Below are 12,488 nucleotides of genomic sequence, written 5' to 3'. Positions count from 1 at the left end.
GAAGAGGTTGAATTTTCAGGTGGGTGATATTTAATGGATGTGGAAATATCCGAGGTGGAGAACAAGGAGTTAATCGATGCGATTTGAAAGAGGACGAATTTGACATGTGTGTCAGTTGCTTTTGTGATAAATGTCTGCCGTGTCATTCTTCTTCAGAGTTTACTGCTGTTGTTACATGTCTAATTTTTCCAGCTCTGATACAATTCATCTCAGTGGTTGGAGCACATCGGGTATAATGTTGGACAATTCGGTTAATGAAGAGTTAAATAAGAAGTTATTCACTACTTGCCTGGCAATCCAACGCGGAACATGGCGCCGAATCCTCACCACGGGACGCCAGGAAAGCTGATATCAGAGATTTGAAATTCGTTAACAACCATCTCTGTCTTCACTGCTTCATTTCAGGTCACGTTCGTTACTGACATTGTCACACAGTCATTCCAACATCTTGTAACCAACTGAAGTAAATTATGTCTTCTTCCTTTATTTTCAGATACTTTCAACTCCAGAAATTCAGTACGTGCTGAGCAAAGTGCTCTGTTTAGTTAACAGTTTGTCATCAATTCCGGGCCATAGCGGTGGAAACATTGACTGTGAACCACTAGACCACCCAGGCCGTACTACCACTGGCTCAATGTTGCCTTGCCTACCATTCCTGGTGTCATGAAATTCATCCTACCTTCTGATCTATCACAGAAATTCCTTTTGTTCCTTTCACTGAGTGATTCCTGACTTTGCAATCAGAAAAAACTGGGAACACTCAGTAGGTAGTTTCATTTCTTCGTGACAAACGCGCAACTAATTCCAATACTCGAATCCTCTGAAATTAAAAGCATTTGGAAATGTTTCTGTGAAGGCAAAATACTGCGGATGCTGGAACCTGAACAAAAATAAAAAAAATGCTGGAAAATCTCAGCAGGTCTGACAGCCTCTGTAGAGAGAGAATAGAGACAACATTTCGAGTCTGGAGCTCTCACGAAGGGTCATCCAGACTTAAAACGTTGGCTCTATTCTCTCTCCACAGATGCTGTCAGGTTTGTTTAGACCTTGCAACCTTTTCTCTTTATGATGAAAGTATTTCTGCCGGAATCAAACGGGGGACCTTTCGCGTATAAGGCGAATGTGACAACCACGACACCACAGAAACATTGCGATGCAATGATTCAAGGAAACTGGTTCCAACAATAATTTACATTTGAGTTGCATGGAATTCGTGTGATAACAAAGGTATTTCGCAAAGTTATTTAACTGGACATATAGCAGTGGTGAGATTCGAACACACGCTTCAACTAATATTACTGTCCTGTAAGTAGTCTCACAGCACCAGGTTAAAGTCCAACAGGAAAGCTTGTGCTACCAAATAAACATGTTGGATTTTAACCTGGTGTTGTGAGACTGCTTACTGTGCTTACCCTAGTCCAACGCCGGCAACTCCACACCATTACTGCCCTGAACTCTACCAGCAGAACCTATTGATGCCGTATCTGGTGTTACCAGTGATAGAATCAATGGAGTAGAATTGGGTCACATGTCCCATTGTGCCTCCTCCACGATTGAATGAAGGCAGATCCATAACCTCAACCCCAATTTCCCAGTTTATCCCGATTGCCCTTCATTCAATTAGATTCCAACAGCTCTCCGCCTCAACCTTCAATGTCTTCATCAACTGAAGATCCACAGACCTCTTTGCGGCTACAGAATTGATGAAGGACGGCGCCCGAGCTTCTTGCAAGCTGTGCCCTGCATACCTTCTAATTCTATCTTTCACTCTCGTTCTATGCTTCTAAAACTTCATTCTAACTATTTCAAAGTCTCCAACAATGCTTTAAATCAATTTCTTACAATCTAACTTTGATTGGAATACTACATTCTTCACTCTCTCATTTCCTTCTCTATGAACGGTATGCTTTCTCTGTGAAGCGCGCAAGAAACAATACTTTTCACTGTATGCTAATACATGTGATAATAAATCAAAGAATTCCAAAGATTCACAAGCCTTTGAGTGAAAAAATGTCTCCGTACCTCATTCATAAATAGCTGAAACATCATCCAGAGAATATTAGCCCAGAGTACCTAACTGAGGCACTTTTTGTCACCGTATAATCGTAACATCACTCATTTGCCATGGCAAATCCATCTAGCCTACATCAACTGCACCGTGAGTGTGACAGTGGAAGTAGAAAAGCAATAGTATTTCAGTGGCGACTTTGCTGAGGGCATTTTTTAAATAAATGGTGAAGAACAAATTAACATTTTGTCTGCTCCAATCCAGTTCATATGCAACAACGACCTAGAATCAGGGAAAATTTAAAAAAATATTAATTTCGATTATGTCTCCACCTTATTTTGAATCGAGGAGCCCATCGTATATGAAATGAACATATTAACTCCTCCAATCCAGGAACTCTGCTCATGACCAATGTATCAAGTCTTTAAGAAACAAAACAACGTGAGTGGAGAGAGCATCAAGACAGGCTAAAAACATGTCTATTGTCTCCAGACAAGACAGCCAGTGAAACTCTGCAGGTCCAGGCAACTATTCCAACCATTATTCATGTACATTGAGTTTGTGTCTTTATATGCCCTGTTTGTGAACAGAATTCCCACTCACCTGAAGAAGGGGCTTGGAGCTCCGAAAGCTTGTGTGGCTTTTGCTACCAAATAAACCTGTTGGAATTTAACCTGGTGTTGTTAAACGTCTTACTGTGTTTACCCCAGTCCAACGACGGCATCTCCACATCATGACCAATGTGACCAGCCGAGAATATCAGATTGCAATGTAAATACTTGTTTTGTAGAATTTTAATTCTGTTGAAAATCTTACCCATGTGGCAGAGTCATTGATCTAACATAAGATTCAGAAAGTAACATTTGCCCCGAATTTTATCTCTTTCTCCATGACTGCAGTTGCCGAATATTATTCAAATATTGGGCAAGTGTAAGTGCCACATGGCTGTGAAATAATGTGATGCCTTAATATTTAATAACACTTAGCGATGGGACAGCTGCTTTGAAAAGGTTTTGTCAGTTTTTTTGAACACAATAATCAGTATCCTTCAGGAACACAGGTGACACATGGAAGTGTTTAAAATTTGATGCGTGTCCACAGATTCTGCCAAACCTGCTGAGAATTTCCACCATCTGATGCGTGTATTATAAATACAGGTTTTGACAGAACATAAAACACACTGCAAGACGGCAATGATAAATGAAATAGTCCCACAAGCTGTTCACGTGTAACTTTCAATTTCCATAACCCACCAATCTCATCATTGCTGATCCTGTGAAACTTACCATATAAAACACGGCAGGCATTCTTCTCTTAAAGAAACTCAAATGTGAATTATCTGCTCTCAATCTCAGGAGTTTGCAATTATAAAAACAGCATTCTGGTGAAAGTTTAACTCAGTCCTCATTCCACTGATTATTGCCGACTTGCTGTGTATTTCCCTCATTGAACACATTTCAGGTTGGGACAGACAGATTCCTGATCTATCTGAGAAAGAAGGGGTGTGTGCAGTATAATGGCAACCCAAGATCAAACATGGGTTAAAGTTTCGAGTTCAGTTATTGAGTTGAATAATATTTGAAATATATAAATTGTTACAAATAATATTTTGGAGATAAATGTTCAATAAATTAACGTCGGCTAACAGCAGAGGCAGAAACACACGATAAGTTTTTTTTTAGTGTTGCCCAAGGACTCAGTGACACTCAAAACCCGAGAGACAATGAAAGCAGATGGAGAGAAAAAAAAGCGAAATCACCGTCCCTGGATGGTCTCGAACCACCAACCTTCCAGTTAACAACCGAACGTGCTAACCAATTGCGCCACAGAGACTGACACAACGACTACCCACATGGCATCCTTAATCAGAGTGACAGCGTTTTGGCTGCAAATTCGACGCCAATGCAATTTTCACGAAACCTGACACAGAAAGACCAAATGATGGTATCGTTTACAAATCTAAACATGTAGATTTTACTACTTTACCCCACAGTGTTGCTGTGGTGTCACGGTTAATCCCTTCTCCTCACATGGGAAAAGGGCCGTTTGATAGAGCAGGGAGGGACAGACTGTTCCCACTGACTGTGCTCAGTAACAGAGGACTGGGATTGACGATCATTAATTATGACATTTATATGGAACCTCTCCTAACCAGCGGACGTCACAAAGCGATTTCCACTCAATGAAGGGCAGTTTGAATGCAGAAACGTCTTGACCTGCAGTCAAATGTTCTCCCCTAAGCGATATTCCCTTCATGCCAAGCCTCCGTTTTGTCTCTCCTTAGTCTTCTGGGTCGCGAGGTCTATGCTGATGTTTGCTCCTCTGTATGCGTCACTGTGCTTACGTACCCCAAGGGCGTGAACGCGTTTTTTAATCATCACAAAGTCTATTCACTTACTTTATAGATCTTCATGGTAAATGTACAGAACACAGCAAGAGGTTTGAAGTTGCGAAATGAAATTGACCCTTTCTGTTCTTTGAGAGTGGAGGGTGGTTATTGACTGAGTTCCCGTATCTTCCATAGTTCAAACTTCATGAAATATCTTTGAACAAAGAACAAAGAACAATACAGCACAGGAACAGGCCCTTCGGCCCTCCAAGCCTGCGCCGCTCCTTGGTCCAAACTAGACCATTCTTTTGTATCCCTCCATTCCCACTCCGTTCATATGGCTATCTAGATAAGTCTTAAACGTTCCCAGTGTGTCCGCCTCCACCACCTTGCCTGGCAGCGCATTCCAGGCCCCCACCACCCTTTGTGTAAAATATGTCCTTCTGATATCTGTGTTAAACCTCCCCCCCTTCACCTTGAACCTATGACCCCTCGTGAACGTCACCACCGACCTGGGGAAAAGCTTCCCACCGTTCACCCTATCTATGCCTTTCATAATTTTATACACCTCTATTAAATCTCCCCTCATCCTCCATCTTTCCAGGGAGAACAACCCCAGTTTACCCAATCTCTCCTCATAACTAGGCCCCTCCATACCAGGCAACATCCTGGTAAACCTCCTCTGTACTCTCTCCAAAGCCTCCACGTCCTTCTGGTAGTGTGGCGACCAGAACTGGACGCAGTATTCCAAATGCGGCCGAACCAACGTTCTATACATCTGCAACATCAGACCCCAACTTTTATACTCTATGCCCCGTCCTATAACGGCAAGCATGCCATATGCCTTCTTCACCACCTTCTCCACCTGTGACGTCACTTTCAAGGATCTGTGGACTTGCACACCTAGGTCCCACTGCGTATCTACACCCTTTATGGTTCTGCCATTTATCGTATAGCTCCTCCCTACATTATTTCTACCAAAATGCATCACTTCGCATTTATCAGGATTGAACTCCATCTGCCATTTCTTTGCCCAAATTTCCAGCCTATCTATATCCTTCTGTAGCTTCTGACAATGCTCCTCACTATATGGAAGTCCTGCCAATTTCGTGTCGTCCGCAAACTTACTGATCACCCCAGTTACACCTTCTTCCAGATCATTTATATAAATCACAAACAGCAGAGTTCGCAATACAGAGCCCTGCGGAACACCACTAGTCACAGGCCTCCAGCCGGAAAAAGACCCTTCCACTACCACCCTCTGTCTTCTGTGACCAAGCCAGTTCTCCACACATCTAGCCACCTCCCCCTTTATCCCATGAGATCCAACCTTTTTCACCAGCCTACCATGAGGGACTTTGTCAAACGCTTGATCATATCATGGCTCAGATATAATGCAGTAGAATGCATCATTATTCATTTTGACAAGAGGAACCAGCAGAGGCAATGGAAATATAAATTGCTGGAGGCAATTGATAGGATTGTGGGACGAGATGGATATTTCATCCTTGTTTGTCAATCGGCACGAGTATCACTCATGATAACGATCAAGAAGTAGAGAAATAATTCCAGATAGTGTGGATAGTATCTCCAGATGTGCGCATCTGTATCGGGAAGCAATTCCAGCTCCTGTTCATTCACATGCTGCACGAGAGCAATGGAGCTCCATCCCGGACTGGGAATTGAATACGGGCTGCAGCAGTGAAAGCATTGAATCCTAACCACTAGAGCACCAGTGACAGCGCCTGCCTGCACTTTAATCTCTCCTGTCTGTGCTACTTTGCGCTTCAGTTCAATTCCAGTACTTTTCAATACCAGAGACGGACAAATAGCCACGTTTGGATGGAACATGAGTGGCTCCTTCCGCCAATAGCAGCAGCGGTTGTTCTTACCTGGTACATGAAATGGACAGTGAGGTGAAGCATAAGCTGCTCATATGAATCTTTCAAATTCCAAAATCCTCCAAACTCATCACTCTCGCTCCAGTGAAACATACAAGGCAACACAGAGCAGCCAGTGAAAGGAACTGACGCACGATTAGTTTAAACTCACTACTTTCTATTTTAGAATTTTGCGATACTCGCAATGTCAGTCTGGTGAAGGTTTAACTCTATCCTCAATCCACTGATCATTGCCGACTTGTTGTGCGTTATATGTTATAATAAAACCTAGAATTAAAATATAAACAGCAGATGTTGTAAGTTCTAAGTAAGTTTGGCAGCAGCTGTGATCACATCGCTGTGCGCCTGTGTCTCCGTTGATACCCCTGTATCGCTGTGTGCGCCCCTGAATCTGTGCAAGCCCCTGTATCTGTGTAAGCCCCACTATCTTTGTGTGCATGCCCCTGATTCTTTGCATGCCCCTGTGTCTGTGTATGCTCCAGCATCTCTGTGCCTTTGCCCCTGATTCTGTTTGTGCCCTTATATCTGTTTATGCCCCAGTATCTCTGTGTGTATGCTCCTGATTTTTTGTGTGCTGTTGTATCTGTGTATGCCCCAGTATCTCTGTGTGTATGCCCCGATTCTGTGTGTGCCCTTGTATCTGTGTATGCCCCAGTATCTCTGTGTATATGCCCCGATTCTGTGTGTGCCCTTGTGTCTGTGTATGCCCCAGTATCTCTGTGTGTGTGCGCCCGCATCTTTGTGTGACCCTGCATCTGCATGTGCCCTGAATCTGTGTTTGCCCCACTTCCGTTGTGTGTGCTCCTGTATCAGTGTGTGCTCCCTATCCGTGACTGCCCCTGAACCTGTGTGTGCCCCTGTATCCGTATGAACCCCGTTATCTGTGTGTATTGTCTGCGTGTGTGATTGTCTGTGCGCGTGCGTGCCTGTGTGTGTGTGTGTGTGTGTGTGGTGTGAGTGTGTGTGTGTGTGTGTGTGTGTGTTTTGGAAGAAAGTCCTCATGGCTTAGGCAGAGTCCTGTCAGTTTAATCTTATAAAGTTCAGCACTCTGGACATTGAATTCAGCAATCCGAGTTGGAATTTCAGAGGAGCGACTATTCACATCGTCCCACCTCTTGTTTAAATTGGGACAGATGAGTGAGTGAATGACACCTGTAGGTGGACCCTCTGCCCACTGTGGTTTCTCTGCCTCTGAGAGTTTTGCATTCTTGTGCAATCGTTCGCTGGTGACACAGAAACGGCTGCTCGGCCGATCGCGTATTTTGACTTTGCTGAGCTGTCAATTACGGCGTTCATATAATCATAGTAGCCATACAGAGCAAAGGGAGGGCACTGGTCCTATTGAGGCTGCGCCGACTTTGACAGAGCATCTGTCCAATGCAACAACTCCCTGACAGAGCCCTCGCCCCGCCGTAACCCAGAAACCGCACACATGGTAAATCTTGGGAAAATGGGGGTCCAGTTTACCATGGCTAATCCACCAACTAGAGGTGAGGCTATATTGGATCTGGTGCTGGGAAATGAGCCAGACCAGGTGCTAGACTTGGAAGTTGGTGTGCATTTTGGTGATAGTGACCACAATTCGGTTACGTTCACCTTAGTGATGGAAAGGGATAGGCATGAACCTCGGGCCAGTGGTTTTAGCTGGGGGAAGGGTAATTATGAGGCTATTAGGAGAGAATTAGGAAACATAGGTTGGACTAGGAGATTACAGGGACTGGGAACGTCCGACATGTGGAGTTTTTTCAAGGAGCAGCTACTGCGAGTCTGTGATAGGTATGTCCCTGTCAGGCAAGGAGGAATTGGTAGGGCTAGGGAACCGTGGTGCACCAAAAAAGTTTCTTTGTTGGTTAAAAAGAAAAAGGAGGCTTATGTTCGGATGAGACGTGAGCACTCGGGTAGTGCACTAGAAAGCTTTAGATTGGCTAAGAGGGAGTTGAAGAGCGAGCTTAGAAGGGCTAAAAGGGGACATGAGAAGACTTTGGCGGATAGGGTTAAAGAGAATCCTAAGGCGTTCTATAGGTATGTCAAGAACAGAAGGTTGGTTAGGGCAAGTTTAGGGCCAGTTATAGATGGCAGAGGGAAGTTATGTGTGGAACCGGAGGAGATTGGTGAAGCATTGAACCAATATTTCTCTTCGGTGTTCACGCAAGGGGACATGAATATAGCTGAGGAGGACACTGGGTTGCAGGGGAGTAGAATAGACAGTATTACAGTTGAAAAGGAGGATGTGCAGGATATTCTGGAGGGTCTGAAAATAGATAAATCCCCTGGTCCGGATGGGATTTATCCAAGGATTCTCTGGGAGGCAAGAGAAGTGATTGCAGAGCCTCTGGCTCTGATCTTCAGGTCGTCGTTGGCCTCTGGTATAGTACCAGAAGATTGGAGGTTAGCGAATGTTGTCCCATTGTTTAAGAAGGGGAACAGAGACTTCCCCGGGAATTATAGACCGGTGAGTCTCACTTCTGTTGTCGGCAAGATGTTGGAAAAAATTATAAGGGATAGGATTTATAGTTATTTGGAGAGTAATGAATTGATAGGTGATAGTCAGCATGGTTGTGTGGCAGGTAGGTCGTGCCTTACTAACCTTATTGAGTTTTTTGAGAAAGTGACCAAGGAGGTGGATGGGGGCAAGGCAGTGGACGTGGTATATATGGATTTTAGTAAGGCGTTTGATAAGGTTCACCATGGTTGGCTTCTGCAGAAAATGCAGATGTATGGGATTGGGGGTGATCTAGGAAATTGGATCAGGAATTGGCTAGCGGATAGGAAACAGAGGGTGGTGGTTGATAGTAAATATTCATCATGGAGTGCGGTTACAAGTGGTGTACCTCAGGGATCTGTTTTGGGGCCACTGCTGTTTGTAATATTTATTAATGATCTGGATGAGGGTATAGTTGGGTGGATTAGCAAATTTGCTGATGACACCAAAGTCGGTGGTGTGGTAGACAGTGAGGAAGGGTGTCGTAGTTTGCAGGAAGACTTAGACAGGTTGCAAAGTTGGGCCGAGAGGTGGCGGATGGAGTTTAATGCGGAGAAGTGTGAGGTAATTCACTTTGGTAGGAATAACAGATGTGTTGAGTATAGGGCTAACGGGAGGACTTTGAATAGTGTGGAGGAGCAGAGGGATCTAGGTGTATGTGTGCATAGATCCCTGAAAGTTGGGAATCAAGTAGATAAGGTTGTTAAGAAGGCATATGGTGTCTTGGCGTTTATTGGTAGGGGGATTGAATTTAGGAGTCGTAGCGTTATGTTGCAACTGTACACAACTCTGGTGCGGCCGCACTTGGAGTACTGTGTGCAGTTCTGGTCCCCACATTACAGGAAGGATGTGGAGGCTTTGGAGAGGGTGCAGAGGAGGTTTACCAGGATGTTGCCTGGTATGGAGGGGAGATCCTATGAGGAGAGGCTGAGGGATTTGGGATTGTTTTCGCTGGAAAGGCGGCGGCTAAGAGGGGATCTTATTGAAACATATAAGATGATTAGAGGTTTAGATAGGGTGGATAGTGATAGCCTTTTTCCTCTGATGGAGAAATCCAGCACGAGGGGGCATGGCTTTAAATTGAGGGGGGGTAGTTATAGAACCGATGTCAGGGGTAGGTTCTTTACCCAGAGGGTGGTGAGGGATTGGAATGCCCTGCCAGCATCAGTTGTAAATGCGCCTAGTTTGGGGGCGTTTAAGAGATCCGTAGATAGGTTCATGGACGAAAAGAAATTGGTTTAGGTTGGAGGGTCACAGTTTTTTTTTTTAACTGGTCGGTGCAACATCGTGGGCCGAAGGGCCTGTTCTGCGCTGTAATGTTCTATGTTCTATGTTCTAAGCCTGTACGTCTTTGTGTGAGGAAACCGGAGCACCCGGAGGAAACCCACGCAGAGACGGTGAGAACGTGCAAGCTAACTGCTGTCACATTACTGGCCAATGAAACATCCATCCAACCAGGAAATCTGACCGCGAGTGAACTAAACTTCCATAACCGCCTTGAAATGCTTTAAACTCATTTGGAGGGTGCTCACCCAGTCTGGGCTAAATCGAATGGGGATTCCGATATTGTTTGCAATGAAAATATTCTGAATAGCTCTTTTGTGTTTGTTCTGTGACAGTTGCATCACATCCTCCATCCATTAATGTTCCTCTCATTGTGAGTCCGCCCAGCTGCATGTCGAGCTCAGCTCCATGTCACATACCCTCCAGTTATTGTACGCGTGTTGAACAGGTTGGTATCGCTGTGAGAGTCAGCGCGCAGTAGTCCATGGCTGTATCAGAGTGCCGCAGTTTGGAGACGGTTAAGGTAAAGATTCCACTCGAACTGTCCAGCCCAGAGGAGAAACGGCTTGCAGCAAAATCTGCGAATTAATATTTGCGGTTCTCCACCAGGGAATTGCCGGATCCAGAGTAAACTGAAGAAATTTTCTGTCGTGAAGCAGATGTAGTTTAAAGCGGACGGCGTTGGGAAACAGAGCATTCCTGACTAAATCCTGAATGAAATGTGAAACAAATTCAAAACTTTAAACCGTTATTACATATCAAGTACTGTTCACGTTTAGTTCAAAATTGCACTCAAATTATTTACCTGTAATAAACGCTCCAAACATTGCACAGATACCGAATAACCACATTGCTGTTTGTCTTTACGCCTATTTACTTAGAAACCTGCAGACACTGACAATATGTCACCGCTGGTTCTACCAGTATTGAGGCTCTGTGTCTCCTGTTCCCGCTCATATGTCATGACATTCTGTGTTTGGCGTCGGGGACAGCCACCAGTCTCCTGACAATCGGACAGTAACTGATCCAATCGCACAAACTGCAAAGATTGAAATTTCAAACGGGATAATGATATTCAGAATGAGATAACATTTATCATTCAATGACATCAATGCACAATGCCGCGATTCACACACTGAGTGTGTGTGAACGCACAGTAATCACTGACACTGCTGAAAACTCGAATTCCTTTAGTTTAACAGCAATATATTGAAGTTCACTGACGTCGTATGTACGTCATAGCGACCACAGAATGTGACACACATTGTTAACTTGCAGGGAATATATTATAAATAACGGATCTTTCATCAATGTTTAGTTCATGCAGGATTTTTAGAATCCGGGATTAATATTACACACATTCAAAGGGATTTATAAGTTTCTAGTTTGACTTATGGACAAATCTGCTAAACTTTCAGTTAGCACTTGTTCAGCACAGTTTTTTTTTAACCTTACGTCCCCGCTGTGACCATAACTTGCAAAATCAGTCTTCCAATGAATGAAATGCTCACTCTGTCACCTTTACCCGAATGAAAATTCCTTGAGGAAAGAAAAAGTGCACCGTTGTCAGTTTAACCGCTAACGTTATTATAAAGTTCGCTCGGGAGCTGGAGCTGCTCGCTGCTGCCATAACCTGAGATTGGCAGTTGCGGTCCCAGTTACCTCAGTCAGATACAGGTGCACTTCCGGTTCTAACGGTAGTTTCCCATCTGCATGTAACTCCTGATAGAAACAGTGACCGAGTGTAAGGATGTGTAATTCTCTGCTGAAGATGATTCATGGAAAAATATTCAGCTACTGCAAATGCTACTGAGACCACAGTTTTCCGCTCCAAATTCATTCTGATGATCAGATTATCTAATTCCATTTGAAGCAATTGAAACATAAAGTAGACTCATCAAGATCACAACAGAGAAGGGGAAATGTTTTAACAGGGCATCTGAAACACCAACACTTCGTGTGACGTCAGCGGTCTGGACTAAGAAAACCTTTTAGCGCTTTATAGTGTTCATTATCAGCAGCAAATTCCTGAGATAAATCATTAAAAGTTTATCCATTTTGGAGAATTGGAAACTGGAAACAAATACATTTCAGCACCACCAGTAATCCTAAAGCATGTGACAGCCAATCTGGTACTTTCGCAATGCAGTCACTGTTGTAATGTCTCGAAAATAACTTCCCTTATAGAGGAGACAGTGGGCATGTGACAATGTCACTCCGCGCATTAGTCAGAGGGCCACGTTAACCTTCCATACCAATTGATTCGATTCTGACATTTGAAACTGGTAAACGTTAAATTAACACCTGTTAACCTGTGATTGAAAATTAATATCAATAATGGTGATCGTGAATTTTCATCGTTTGACTTGGAAAATTAATTTACTCAGCAATGTCCTTCAGGGCGTCAGACGAGCACATCGCCATCTCTCCTTAACCTGACCGACATGACACTCCAGATTGACTCTTAACTACTCTCTGAACCCA

At 43.9% G+C, this 12,488-nt stretch overlaps 1 protein-coding gene and 1 non-coding gene across 2 annotated transcripts in view; one reads left to right on the top strand and one right to left on the bottom strand.

The window, feature by feature from the left end:
- LOC144483173 (uncharacterized) overlaps positions 1-12,488 on the top strand; it is a 950,558-nt gene that overhangs the window by 552,597 nt on the left and 385,473 nt on the right.
- Positions 3,768-3,841, bottom strand: trnan-guu (transfer RNA asparagine (anticodon GUU)). Its single transcript has one exon. It is a non-coding gene; the product is annotated as a tRNA-Asn (tRNA).

Source organism: Mustelus asterias, unplaced genomic scaffold, assembly GCF_964213995.1.
Source record: "Mustelus asterias unplaced genomic scaffold, sMusAst1.hap1.1 HAP1_SCAFFOLD_47, whole genome shotgun sequence".
Classification (NCBI taxonomy): Eukaryota; Metazoa; Chordata; class Chondrichthyes; order Carcharhiniformes; family Triakidae; genus Mustelus; species Mustelus asterias.
Note: the sequence above shows the minus strand (reverse complement) of the source record. Positions and strands in the feature narration are given on the sequence as shown.